We start from the raw sequence: 14154 nt of genomic DNA on the forward strand, positions 1-14154 counted from the left end.
TCTGAATACACAAACAGAAATGGAAAACCTCTTCAAAAACCAAATCAATAAATTGAGGGAGGACATGAAGAAGGCAAGGAATGAACAAAAAGAAGAAATGGAAAGTCTGAAGCAACAAATCACAGAACTTATGGGAATGAAAGATACAGCAGAAGAGATGAAAAAAACAATGGAAACCTACAATGGTAGATTTCAAGAGACAGAGGTTAGAATTAGTGAACTGGAGGATGGAACATCTGAAATCCAAAAAGAAACAGAAACTATAGGGAAAAGAATGGAAAATTTTGAGCAGGGGCACAGGGAATTGAATGATAATATGAAGCGCACAAATATACGTGTTGTGGGTGTCCCAGAAGGAGAAGAGAAGGGAAAAGGAGGAGAAAAACTAATGGAAGAAATTATCACTGAAAATTTCTCAACTCTTATGAAAGACCTAAAATTACAGATCCAAGACACTTACTACTTTGAATGTCAGAGGGCAAAGAGAAAGAGAGGATCTTGAAAGCATCAAGAGAAAAACAATCCATCACATACAAGGGAAACCCAATAAGACTATGTGTAGATTTCTCAGCAGAAACCATGGAGGCAAGAAGACAGTGGGATGATATATTTAAATTACTAAAAGAGAAAAACTGCCAACCAAGAATTCTATATCCAGCAAAATTGTCCTACAAATGAGGGAGAAATTAAAACATTCTCAGACAAAAAGTCACTGAGAGAATTTGTGACCAAGAGACCAGCTCTGCAAGAAATACTGAAGGGAGCACTAGAGACAGATATGAAAAGACAGTAGAGAGAGGTGGAGACGAGTGCAGAAAGAAGGAAGATTAGATATGATATATATAATACAAAACGCAAAATGCTAGAGGAAAGTATTACCCAAACAGTAATAACACTAAATGTTAATGGACTGAATTCCCCAATCAAAAGACACAGACTGGCAGAATGGATTAAAAATCAGGATCCTTCTATATGCTGTCTACAGGAAACACACCTTAGACGCAAAGATAAACAAAGGTTGAAAGTGAAAGGTTGCGAAAAGATATTTCATGCAAATAACAACCAGAAAAGAGCAGGAGTAGCTATACTAATATCCAAAAAATTAGACTTCAAATGTAAAACAGTTAAAAGAGACAAAGAAGGATACTATCTACTAATAAAAGGAACAATTCAACAAGAAGACATAACAATCATAAATATTTATGCACTGAACCAGAATGCCCCAAAATACGTGAGGCATACACTGCAAACACTGAAAAGGGAAATAGACACATCTACGATAATAGTTGGAGACTTCAATTCCCCACTCTCATCAATGGACAGAACATCTAGACAGAGGATCAACAAAGAAACAGAGAATCTGAATATTACAATAAATGAGCAAGACTTAACAGACATTTATAGGACATTACACCCCACAACAGCAGGATACACCTTTTTCTCAAGTGCTCATGGATCATTCTCAAAGCTAAACCACATGCTGGGTCACAAAGCAAGTCTCAACAAATTTAAAAAGATTGAAATCATACACAACACTTTCTCAGATCATAAAGGAATGAAGTTGGAAATCAATGATAGGCAGAATGCCAGAAAATTCACAAATACGTGGAGCCTCAACAACACACTCTTAAACAACCAGTGGGTCAAGGATGAAATTACAAGAGAAATTAGTAAATATCTAGAGGTGAATGAAAATGAAAACACAACATATCAAAACCTATGGGATGCAGCGAAGGCAGTGCTAAGAAGGAAATTTATTGCCCTAAACGCCTGTATCAAAAAAGAAGAAAGGGCAAAAATTCAGGAATTAACTGTCCACTTGGAAGAACTGGAGAAAGAACAGCAAACTAACCCCAAAGCAAGCAAAAGGAAAGAAATAACAAAGATTAGAGCAGAAATAAATGAAATTGAAAACATGAAAACAATAGATAAAATCAATAAGACCAGAAGCTGGTTCTATGAGAAAATCAACAAGATTGATGGGCCCTTAGCAAGATTGACTAAAAGAAGAAGAGAGAGGACGCAAATAAATAAGATCAGAAATGGAAGAGGAGACATAATCACTGACTTCACAGAAATAAAGGAGGTAATAACAGGATACTATGAACAACTTTATGCTAAAAAATACAACAATTTAGATGAAATGGACAATTTCCTAGAAAGGCATGAACTTTGACTCAAGAAGAAATAGATGACCTCAACAAACCAACCACAAGTAAAGAAATGGAATCAGTCATTCAAAAGTTTCCTAAAAAGAAAAAGTCCAGGACCAGACGGCTTCACATGTGAATTCTACCAAGCATTCCAGAAAGAATTAGTACTAACCCTGCTCAAACTCTTCAAAAAAATTGAAGTGTAGGGAAAGCTACCTAATTCCTTCTATGAAGCCAACATCACCCTCATACCAAAACCAGGCAAAGATATTACAAAAAAAGAAAACTACAGACCAATCTCTCTAATGAATATAGACGCAAAAATCCTCAACAAAGTTCTAGCAAATCGAATCCAGCAACACATTAAAAGAATTATACATCATGACCAAGTAGGATTCATCCCAGTTATGCAAGGATGGTTCAACATAAGAAAATCAATTAATGTAATACACCATATCAACAAATCAAAGCAGAAAAATCACATGATCATCTCAGTTGATACAGAGAAGGCATTTGACAAGATTCAACATCCTTTCCTGTTGAAAACACTTCAAAGGATATAAATACAAAGGAACTTGCTTAAAATGATAAAGGAAATATATGAAAAACCCACAGCTAATATCATCCTCAATGGCGAAAAATTGAAAACTTTCCCCCTAAGATCAGGAACAAGACAAGGATGTCCACTATCACCACTGTTATTCACCATCGTGTTGGAAGTTCTAACCAGAGCAATTAGAGAAGAAAAAGAAATACAAGGCATCAGAATTGGAAAGGAAGAACTAAAACTCTCACTGTTTACAGAAGATATGATACTATACGTTGAAAACCCTGAAAAATCCACAGCAAAACTACTAGAGCTAATAAACGAGTACAGCAAAGTAGCAGGTTACAAGATCAACTTTCAAAAATCTGTAATGTTTCTATATGCTAGCAATGAACAAGCTGAGGGGAAAATCAAGAAAGGAATTCCATTTACAATTGCAACTAAAAGAATAAAATAGTTAGGAATAAATTTAACTAAAGAGACAAAAAAACCTATACAAAGAAAACTACAAGAAACTGTTAAAAGAAATCACAGAAGACCTAAATAGATGGAAAGGCATACCATGTTCATGGATTGGAAGACTAAATATAGTTAAGATGTCAATTCTACCTAAATTACAGATTCAATGCAATACCAATCAAAATCCCAAAAACTTATTTTTCAGAAATAGAAAAACCAATAAGCAAATTTATTTGGAAGGGCAGGGTGCCCCGAACTACTGAAAGTATCTTGAGGAAAAAAAAGAAGCTGGGGGTCTCATGCTGCCTGACTTTAAGGCATATTATGAAGCCATAGTGGTTAAAACAGCATGGTACTGGCATAAAGATAGATATATCGACCAATGGAATTGTATAGAGTGCTCTGATATAGACCCTCTCATCTATGGACATTTGATCTTTGATAAGGCATTCAAGCCAACTCACCTGGGACAGAACAGTCTCTTCAATAAATGGTGCCTAGAGAACTGGATATCCATATGCAAAAGAATGAAAGAGGACCCATATCTCACACCCTATACAAAAGTTAACTCAAAATGGATCAAAGATCTAAACATTAGGTCTAAGACCATAAAACAGTTAGAGGAATATGTAAGGAGATATGTTATGAATCTTATAATTGGAGGCAGTTTTAAGGACCTTACACCTAAAGCAAGAGCACTGAAGAAGGAAATAAATAAATGGGAGCTCCTCAAAATTAAACACTTTTGTGCATCAAAGAACTTCATCAAGAAAGTAGAAAGACAGCCTACACAATGGGAGACAATATTTGGAAATGACATATCAGATAAAGGTCTAGTATCCAGAATTTATAAAGAGATTGTTCAACTCAACAACAACAAAATGGCAATCAACCCAATTACAAAATGGGAAAAAGACATGAACAGACACCTATCAGAAGAGGAAATACAAATGGCCAAAAGGCACATAAAGAGATGCTCAATGTCCCTGGGCATTAGAGAAATGCAAATCAAAACCACAATGAGATATCATCTCACACCCACCAGAATGGCCATTATCAACAAAACAGAAAATGACAAGTGCTGGAGAGGATACGGAGAAAGAGGCACACTTATCCACTGTTGGTGGGAATGTCAAGTGGTGCGACCACTGTGGAAGGCAGTTTGGTGGTTCCTCAAAAAGCTGAATATAGAATTGCCATATGACCCAGCAATACCATTGCTGGGTATCTACTCAAAGGACTTAAGGGCAAAGACACAAACGGACATTTGTACACCAATGTTTATAGCAGCATTATTTACAATTGCAAAGAGATGGAAACAGCCAAAATGTCCTTCAACAGACGAGAGGCTAAACAAACTGTGGTATATACATACGATGGAATATTATGCAGCTTTAAGACAGAATAAACTGATGAAGCATGTAATAACATGGATTGACCTAGAGAACATTATGCTGAGTGAGACTAGCCAAAAACTAAAGGACAAATACTGTATGGTCTCACTGATATGAACCAACATTAGTGAATAAACTTGGAATATGTCATTGGTAACAGAGACCATCAGGAGATAGAAACAGAGTAAGATAATGGGTAATTGGAGCTGAAGGGATACAGATTGTGCAACAGAACTGGATACAAAAACTCAGAAATGGACAGCACAATACTACTTAATTGTAATGTAATTATGTTAAAACATTGAATGAAGCTGCATGTGAGAATGACAGAGGGAGAAGAGCTGGGGACATAAATGTAATCATAAAGAAAGATAGATGTTAAAGATCGAGATGGTATAATCTAGGAATGCCTAGAGTGTATAATAATAGTGAAATGTACAATGTACAAATTTTAAAAATGTTTTTGCATGAGGAAGAACAAAGGATTGTCATTATTGCAGGGTACTGAAAATAGATGATATCTAATACTTTAAAATGTCACATTATGTGTGAGACTAATGCAAAAATGTTTATTTTATACAAAATTTAGATTTTGAGTAGAGCATATCCTAATATAACTAATGTAGATAGTTTGATTGAATGTCATAAGTACTTGGAATCTCAGAAAACACATGAGTTTTTGTTGGTTTGTCCAGAGTGATCTCCCAATGAATCCCAGAATGATTTGATCAGTGATTGGAAAAGTATTTGCAAGCCCCTTTCGGGGAATGGTGAGACTGGGGAGAAATTCAACCTCCCCAAGCTGAATTCTTGATATTCTCGCAAACAGTGTGGACAACCAAAGCTATAGGCTGATCCCCCAGTCTTGGGGGTTTTTCACATGAAACTTAAACTCACAAAAGATAGGTGAAGTCTGCTTAAATTTAGGCCTAAGAGTCACCCCCAGGAGAGCCTCTTTTGTTGCTCAAATGTGGCCTCTCTCTCCAGTCAATATGATGAATATTCTCACCACCCTTCCCCTCTCTGCATGGGACATGACTCCCAGGGATGTGGACCTTCCTGTCAACGTGAGACAAAAATCCTGGAATGAGTTGAGACTCAGCATTAAAGGACAGAGAAAAACCCTAGAATTAACATCAAGAGACCGAGAGAACCTTCTCGACCAAAAGGGGGAAGAGTAAAATGAGGCAAAGTGTCAATGGCTGAGAGATTCCAAACAGATTTGAGAGGTTATCCTGGAGGTTATTCTTATGCATTAAGTATATATCACCTTGTTGTTCAAGATGTAGTGAAGAGGCTGGAGGGAATTGCCTGAAAATGTAGTGCTGTCTTCCAGTAGCCATGTTTCCTGATGATGATTGAACAATGATATAGCTTTCACAATGAGACTCTGTGAATGTGAAAACCTTATGTCTGATGCTCCTTTTAGCTACTATATCAACAGAAGAGTAGAACATATGGAATAAAAATAAATAACAGGGGGAACAGAGGTTAAAATAAATTCAGTTTGAAATAGTGGTAGGTGAAGACGAGGGGTAAGGGGTATGGTACGTATAGTTTTTTCTTTTTTTTTCTCTCTATTATCGTTTTATTTCTTTTTCTGTTGTATTTTTATTTCTTTTTCTAAATCGATGCAAATGTACTAAGAAATGATGAATATGTAACTATGTGATGATATTAAGAATTACTGATTGTATATGTAGAATGGAATGATTTCCAAATGTTTTGTTACTTAAATTTTTTAATTAATAAAAAAGAGAAAATGAGCTTAAGTCAGAGGTGACAAATAAAATTAGATTGACTTCATCTACTTCTACTGAGAAGGGAGACAAGAATAGAAAACTGAGCTGATTTCTAGGAGTAAACTTGATATGCAAAGAACATTTTCTAGGTGACATTTTCTGGCAGTAGCTCACAGTAATTACCTTCAGTTGGTAATAAATACCTCATAGGTGTATAAATATTTCTCTTAGTGAGCTTAGGTATCCAAGAGATAAAATGAGAACCTACATAAATCATAAAACAATTACATGTATTTTTAATTTTTTAAATTTTTATTTCAGTTCTAATTAGAATAAATACATAAAATAAACTACATGTTTCTTATGCTAAGCCCTGAAATCAGACATGGCTTTACCAGAAGCTTGGGCCCTGCTTTACTGGAAGCGTTGTCTGTAAAATATTTATCATGCTTTTTTAGTTTTGTATTGAGATCTGAGTGTTCTCAGGTGAAAAGTAAATTTCTTTAACAGTAACAGTATTTTAGACTGATACAGACAACTGCTTTTTGTGCTTTTCTGTCTTTCCCTAATATTCTAAAGCTGAAGACCTCCCAATATTCAATTAGCTTAGTTCTTTTCTCAAAAACAGGTTTAGGGAGACCAGTTATTTCACAGGGAAATAGTCACCCAAAGATAGATGTGTGTTTAGAAGGCTTGATTACTTTGAATATACTTTCCCGGTGAGGGAAGCACTTTCTTGGAGTTTATGCAGCTTGGATAACAGTAAAAACAAAATGTTGAGATAAATTCAATTTAATGAGTATTTCTATGTTTGTAAATAAAAACTTTATTGCAGTTACACATAACTTTTTAATGTATTTGTTTCTTGTATTAGTTACGGTTCTCTAGAGAAACAGAATCAACAGGGAACACTTGCAAATATAAAATTTATGAAAGTGTCTCACGTGACCGTAGGAATGCAGTGTCCAAAATCCACAGGGCAGGCTGCGAAGCCGATGACTCCAGTGGATGGCCTGGATGAACTCCACAGGAGAGGCTCACCAGCCAAAACAGGAATGGAACCTGTCTCCTCTGAGTCCTTCTTAAAAGGCTTCCCATGATTGCATTTAGCATCACTAATTGCAGAAGACACACCCCTTTGGCTGATTACAAATGGAATCAGCTGTGGATGTAGCTGATGTGATCATGACCTAATCCTATGAAATGTCCTCATTGCAACAGAGAGGCCAGCGCTTGCCCAATCAGATGAACAGGTACCACAACTTGGCCAAGTTGACACCTGTCCCTAACCATGACAGTCCACCCCTTGTCAACTTGGCACATATATATATATATATATATATATATATATATATATATATATATATAGCCTTAGACCATACTTAATTTCCAAATGAAAACAAATAAGCACACATTTTTTCTTTTACCTGACAATACTCAACTGTCCTGCATATAACTGGAAACACATTAAAGATCTCCAGAATAGGGTGCAAATCCTTGGGCAACATTCATTCTTAAACTTGATATCTTACAACTTAAATAGTATAACACAAACAAAACAGCATTACAGTCCTCGTTTCTGTAACTGATCATGTAGTCAAAGTTCATATTTATCACTACCTTCTTCCACTACCCATTCCATGTTCCCTTTCCCCTCAGCAAGCACTTCAGCTGGCCGTGGTTCTTTGCCTGGTGGGGTGACCCAAACCTTCATTTTTGAAGTCTCAGAGCCATTAGTGGTCCTGCCTGGATTGTGTTGTTGCAGTTTTCCATTGATTTTAATCACAGGGCATGGTAGTACTAATAGATGCCCCAGGGGATCTTCTATATTCCAAGAAAACTCTTCTTTACCTCCATTATGTAGTTGCAGTCCTACTTTCTTCTGATAGTCAGGGTCAATTACCCCAGACAATAATATAATCCCCTTCTTGGTGTGATGATCCAGAGGCAAAAGTAGCCCAAAGTGGCCAGGTGGCAATCTTAACTTCCAGTTCAGTGGTATCACTGTTGTTTCTCCTGGAGAAAGCACACCCCGTTTTGGAACTAAAACCTGTAGACCAGAAGAACTCAGGGTAGCAGGGACAGGAAGCAAAAATTTTCCTAGTGGATCACTAAGAGAAATACTGAGTGGAACCACACCCATTTCCACCCCTTGGTTCCTGGACCCATGGATCCTGGCTATGGGAGAAACAGCACCATACAGCGGACACTGATTCAGAGCATACACAGCTTCCTGGAGAACATTACCCCAGCCTTTCAAGTTTTTGCCACCTAGTTGGCACCGTAATTGAGTTTTCAAAAGGCCATTCCACCGTTCTATCAATCCAGCTGCTTCTGGATGATGGGGAACATGGTAAGACCAGAGAATTCCATGAACATGTGCCCATTCCCGCACTTCATTTGCTGTGTTCCTTGATCCGAAGCAATGCTATGTGGAATACCATGACGATGGATAAGGCATTCTGTAAGCCCACAGATAGTAGTTTTGGCAGAAGCATTGCATGCAGGGAAAGCAAACCCATATCCAGAGTATGTGTCTATTCCAGTTAGAACAAATTGCTGCCCCTTCCATGAAAGGAGTGGTCCAATGTAATCAACCTGCCACCATGTAGCTGGCTGGTCACCTCGGGGAATGGTGCCATATCAGGGGCTGATTGTGGGTCTCTGCTGCTGGCAGATTGCACACTCAGCAGTGGCTGTAGCCAGGTCAGCCTTGGTGAGTGGAAGTCCATGTTGCTGAGCCCATGCATAACCTCCATCCCTACTACCATGATCACTTTGTTCAGGAGCCCATTGGGCAATAACAGGAGTTGCTGGGGAAAGAGGCTGACTGGTATTCATAGAACAGGTCATCTTATCCACTTGATTATTAAAATCTTCCTCTGCTTAAGTCACCCTCTGGTGTGCATTCACATGGGACGCAAATATCTTCATGTTTTTAGCCCACTCAGAAAGGTCTATCCACATACTTCTTCCCCAGACCTCTTTGTCACCAATTTCCCAATTGTGGTCTTTCCAAGTCCCTGACCATCCAGCCAAACCATTAGCAACAGCCCATGAGTCAGTATACAAATGCACCTCTGGCCAGTTTTCCTTCCAAGCAAAATGAACAACCAGGTGCACTGCTCGAAGTTCTACCCACTGGGAGGATTTCCCCTCACCACTGTCCTTCAAGGACACCCCAGAAAGGGGATGTAATGCTGCAGCTGTCCACTTTCGGGTGGTACCTGCATATCATGCTGAACCATCTGTAAACCAGGCCCGAGTTTTCTCTTCCTCAGTCAATTCACTGTAAGGAACTCCCCAAGAGGCCATAGCTCTGGTCTGGGAAAGAGAAGGTAATGTGGCAGAAGGAGTGGAAACCATGGGCATTTGTGCCACTTCTTCATGTAACTTACTTGTGCCTTCAGGACCTGCTCTGGCTCTATCTCGTATATACCATTTCCACTTTACAATAGAGTGCTGCTGTGCACGCCCAACTTTATGGCTTGGTGGGTCAGACAAAACCCAACTCATGATAGGCAACTCAGGTCTCATGGTAACTTGGTGGCCCATGGTTAAGCGTTCAGTCTCTACTAAGGCCCAGTTGCAGGCCAAAAGCTGTTTCTCAAAAGGAGAATAGTTATCTGCAACAGGTGGTAAGGCTTTACTCAAAAATCCTAAGGGTCTGCATTGTGATTCTCCTATAGGGGCCTGCCAAAGGCTCCAGACAGCATCTCTATTTGCCACTGACACTTCCAGCACCATTGGATCTGCTGGATCATACGGCCCAATTGGCAGAGCAGCTTGCACAGCAGCCTGGACCTGTCGCAGAGCCTCCTCTTGTTCAGGTCCCCACTCAAAATTAGCAGCTTTTCTGGTCACTCGATAAATGGGCCGGAGTAGCACACCCAAATGAGGAATATGTTGTCGCCAAAATCCAAAAAGACCAACTAGGTGTTGTGCCTCTTTTTTGGCTGTGGGAGGGGCCAGATGTAGCAATTTATCCTTCACCTTAGAAGGGATATCTCGACATGCCCCACACCACTGGACACCTAGAAATTTTACTGAGGTGGAAGGCCCCTGTATTTTTGTTGGATTTATCTCCCATCCTCTGACACGCAAATGACTTACCAGTAAATCTAGAGTAGTTGCTACTTCTTGCTCACTAGGTCCAATCAACATGATATCATCAATATAATGGACCAGTGTGATGTCTTGTGGGAGGGAGAAACGATCACGGTCTCTGCGAACAAGATTATGACATAGGGCTGGAGAGTTGATATACCCCTGAGGTAGGACAGTGAAAGTATATTGCTGACCTTGCCAGCTGAAAGCAAACTGTTTCTGGTGGTCCTTACTAATAGCTATTGAGAAAAAAGCATTTGCCAGATCAATAGCTGCATACCAGGTACCAGGGGATGTATTGATTTGCTCAAGCAATGATACTACATCTGGAACAGCAGCTGCAATTGGAGTTACCACCTGGTTGAGTTTATGATAATCCACTGTCATTCTAGAAGACCCATCTGTTTTCTGCACAGGCCAAATAGGAGAGTTGAATGGGGATGTGGTGGGAATCACCACCCCTGCATCTTTCAAGTCCTTAAGAGTGGCAGTAATCTCGGCAATCTCTCCAGGAATATGGTATTGCTTTTGATTTACTATTTTGCTTGGTAAGGGCAGTTCTAGTGGCTTTCACTTGGCCTTTCCCACCATAATAGCCCTCACTGCACGAGTTAGAGAACCAACGTGGGGATTCTGCCAGTTGCTCAGTATGTCTATGCCAATTATACATTCCGGAACTAGGGAAATAACTACAGGATGGGTCCAGGGGCCCACTGGACCCACTGTGAGACAGACCTGAGCTAAAACTCCATTGATCACCTGGCCTCCATAAGCCCCCACTCTGACTGGTGGTCCAGAGTGACGTTTTGGGTCCCCTGGAATTAATGTCACTTCTGAACCAGTGTCTAATAATCCCCGAAATATCTGATCATTTCCTTTCCCCCAATGCACAGTTACCCTGGTAAAAGGCCGTCGGTCTCCTTGGGGAAGACTTAGAGGAAGGTTAACAGTATAAATTTGTGGCAGTGTAACAGGTTTCTCCCCCATAGGGACCTGGCTTCCCCTTCATTCAAGGGGCTCAGGGTCTGTAAACTGTTTCAAGTCTGGAAATTGGTTAAGGGGCCGTGACTCTGTGTTTTTGTAATTCAGGTTATACTTCTGTTCCCTTGACATAGAACTCTTTTGTTTATACAGCTCCAACAAGAATTTAGTAGGCTGCCCTTCTATTGTATTTCTAGGCACCCCATGATTTACTAGCCAATGCCACAAATCTCTGCGTGTCATATAATTTTGATGCCTCCTTTGAGTTTGTTGTCTATTATAATAGCTGCGTCTACCCTGTCTTTGGTGATTAAATGCTGCCACCTGGCTTCTGCCAACTCTGGATCCTGTCATCCTCATTGTGTTTAAGGATTCCAGCTCAGTGACAGCAGTTCCTACAGTAATATCTGACCTACAGAGAAGTGCAACCACAGAGCTCTTGAGGGATGATGGTGCTAGTCTCACAAACTTATTTCTCACTGTTCTGGTAAAAGGTGCATCCTCTGAACATTCATGGGGTGTAAGAGCAGGCTTTGCATGATAAATCCACTCTAACATCCCAATCTCTCTAAGCCTCTGGATCCCCCCATCTACGTTATACCAGGGCAGTTCTGGCATTTCAACCTCAGGTAATGTTGGCCACCTTTTGATCCATGTTTCAACCAACCACCCAAACAAGCTGTTAACACCTTTTCTAACTGCTCGAGCTATAACATTGAATGCAGAATCTCTGCTTAGTGGGCCCATATCAATAAATTCAGCCTGATCCAGCCTTATATTCCTCCCACCATTATCCCACACTCTTAAAATCCATTGCCACACATATTCCCCTGATTTCTGTCTATATAAATTGGAAAACTCACACAGTTCTTTTGGAGTATAACGTACCTCCTCATGTGTGATACTTTGTACCTCACCTTTAGGGGCCTGTTCGTTCTTTAGTCTAGTTATAGGTCTAGAAGAAATGAGGGGTGGTGGGGGTGGGTCATGAAAAGAATTAGAAATATCTTCCAAGCCATTTGCTTCAGGGCTTTCATTTGCAGTTTCATCTGGTGAAACAGGATTAATAACTCTAGGGCTAATCCCTTCAGGAGGAGGTTGGGTGGCCAATTCCTCAAGGCAGGCTGGAGGTGGGGTGGCTATGTCCTCAGGGCAGACTATTACAGGGTTATCTAAAGAAGGCTCAGCATGGTCTAGGGTTTCAACCTCACCCCCAACATCATTATCAATCCATATGTCACCATCCCATTTTTCAGGGTCCCACTCCTTTCCAATCAATGCCCTCACTTTAACGGCAGACACCATGCAAGACTGAGATTTCAGTTTACGTTGTAAAGTTGCTACTCTAACAATAAGATTCTGAGTCTGATTTTCAGAGATCTCAAGTCTACGGCTACAGGAAATAAAATTTTCCTTCAGGATACTCATAGAAACCGCTACATCTTTCAGACGGCACTTAAGCTTCTTGTTTGAAGCCTTAAGTCCATCCCCTTCACCTTTTAATGTAGACAGTGTATCTAACAACAACCAACCAACATCTCTATAACTCTTATTTCTACAAAACTCTGTAAAGGTGTCAAAAACATTATCCCCCAAAGTCTGACTTTGTACAAGCGAAGCATTAGGAGAATCAAATTATGATATTTTGACTATCTCCTTTGCCAACTCAGTCCATGGATTGGGAGTGTCATTCTGATTATGGGAATCAGAGTCCTTAGTGTCTCTGAGCCCAGTCAGAGTAGAAAACCATTCATAAAAACCCATTTTTAATATTCTGTTCCTTAAGAACCACTCCTGGTACCAAGATGTATTAGTTAGGGTTCTCTAGAGCAACAGAATCAACAGGGAACACTTGCAAATATAGAATTTATGAAAGTGTCTCACGTGACCATAGGAATGCCGAGTACAAAATCCACAGGGCAGGCTGTGAAGCCGATGACTCCAGTGGATGGCCTGGATGAACTCCACAGGAGAGGCTCACCAGCCAAAGCAGGAATGGAACCTGTCTCCTCTGAGTCCTCCTTTAAAGGCTTCCCATGATTGCATTTAGCATCACTAATTGCAGAAGACACTCCCCTTTGGCTGATTACAAATGGAATCAGCTGTGGATGTAGCTGATGTGATCATGACCTAATCCTATGAAATGTCCTCATTGCAACAGAGAGGCCAGCACTTGCCCAATCAGATGAACAGGTACCACAACTTGGCCAAGTTGACACCTGTCCCTAACCATGACATTTCTCCTGATCTACAAATAAAAGCTTCTCAATTAAAAGAAATTAATGTCCATTATTTTGTTCTTCAGTTCTCCAGCAACATTTCCAATAACTTTTCTGGCTTCTTCTGCCTAAATAAATCAATCCTGTTGCTTTTTGTTGGCTTGTGATTCATCTGAACAGAAATTTGTTCCCTTAATCATTGCTAACCATCCCCTCTCTCAAATACTCTACTTGACTTCTGAAACACACAGTCTCCTGGTTTTCCTACCACTTGATGATTCTTTTCCAGTGTGCTTTGTTAAGTTTCTCACATTTGTACAACAAGCAGTATTGGTTTTCCTCTGAAAACCATCTTTAGCTTCTTCTCACTCTATATTCTGTCTTGAGCTAATATCATCCATTCCCATGGCTTTTATTACCATTTAAACACTAGAGACTCCCAAACCTCATACTAATTTCTTGAGCTCTAGATACACATATCCAACTGCCTCCTTACTTAGATTCCTCACAAGCTCACTGCCCCCCCCCCAACCTAACAATTCTAAAACTGAT

The sequence above is a fragment of the Tamandua tetradactyla genome, chromosome 14 (assembly GCF_023851605.1).
Source record: "Tamandua tetradactyla isolate mTamTet1 chromosome 14, mTamTet1.pri, whole genome shotgun sequence".
Taxonomy (NCBI): domain Eukaryota; kingdom Metazoa; phylum Chordata; class Mammalia; order Pilosa; family Myrmecophagidae; genus Tamandua; species Tamandua tetradactyla.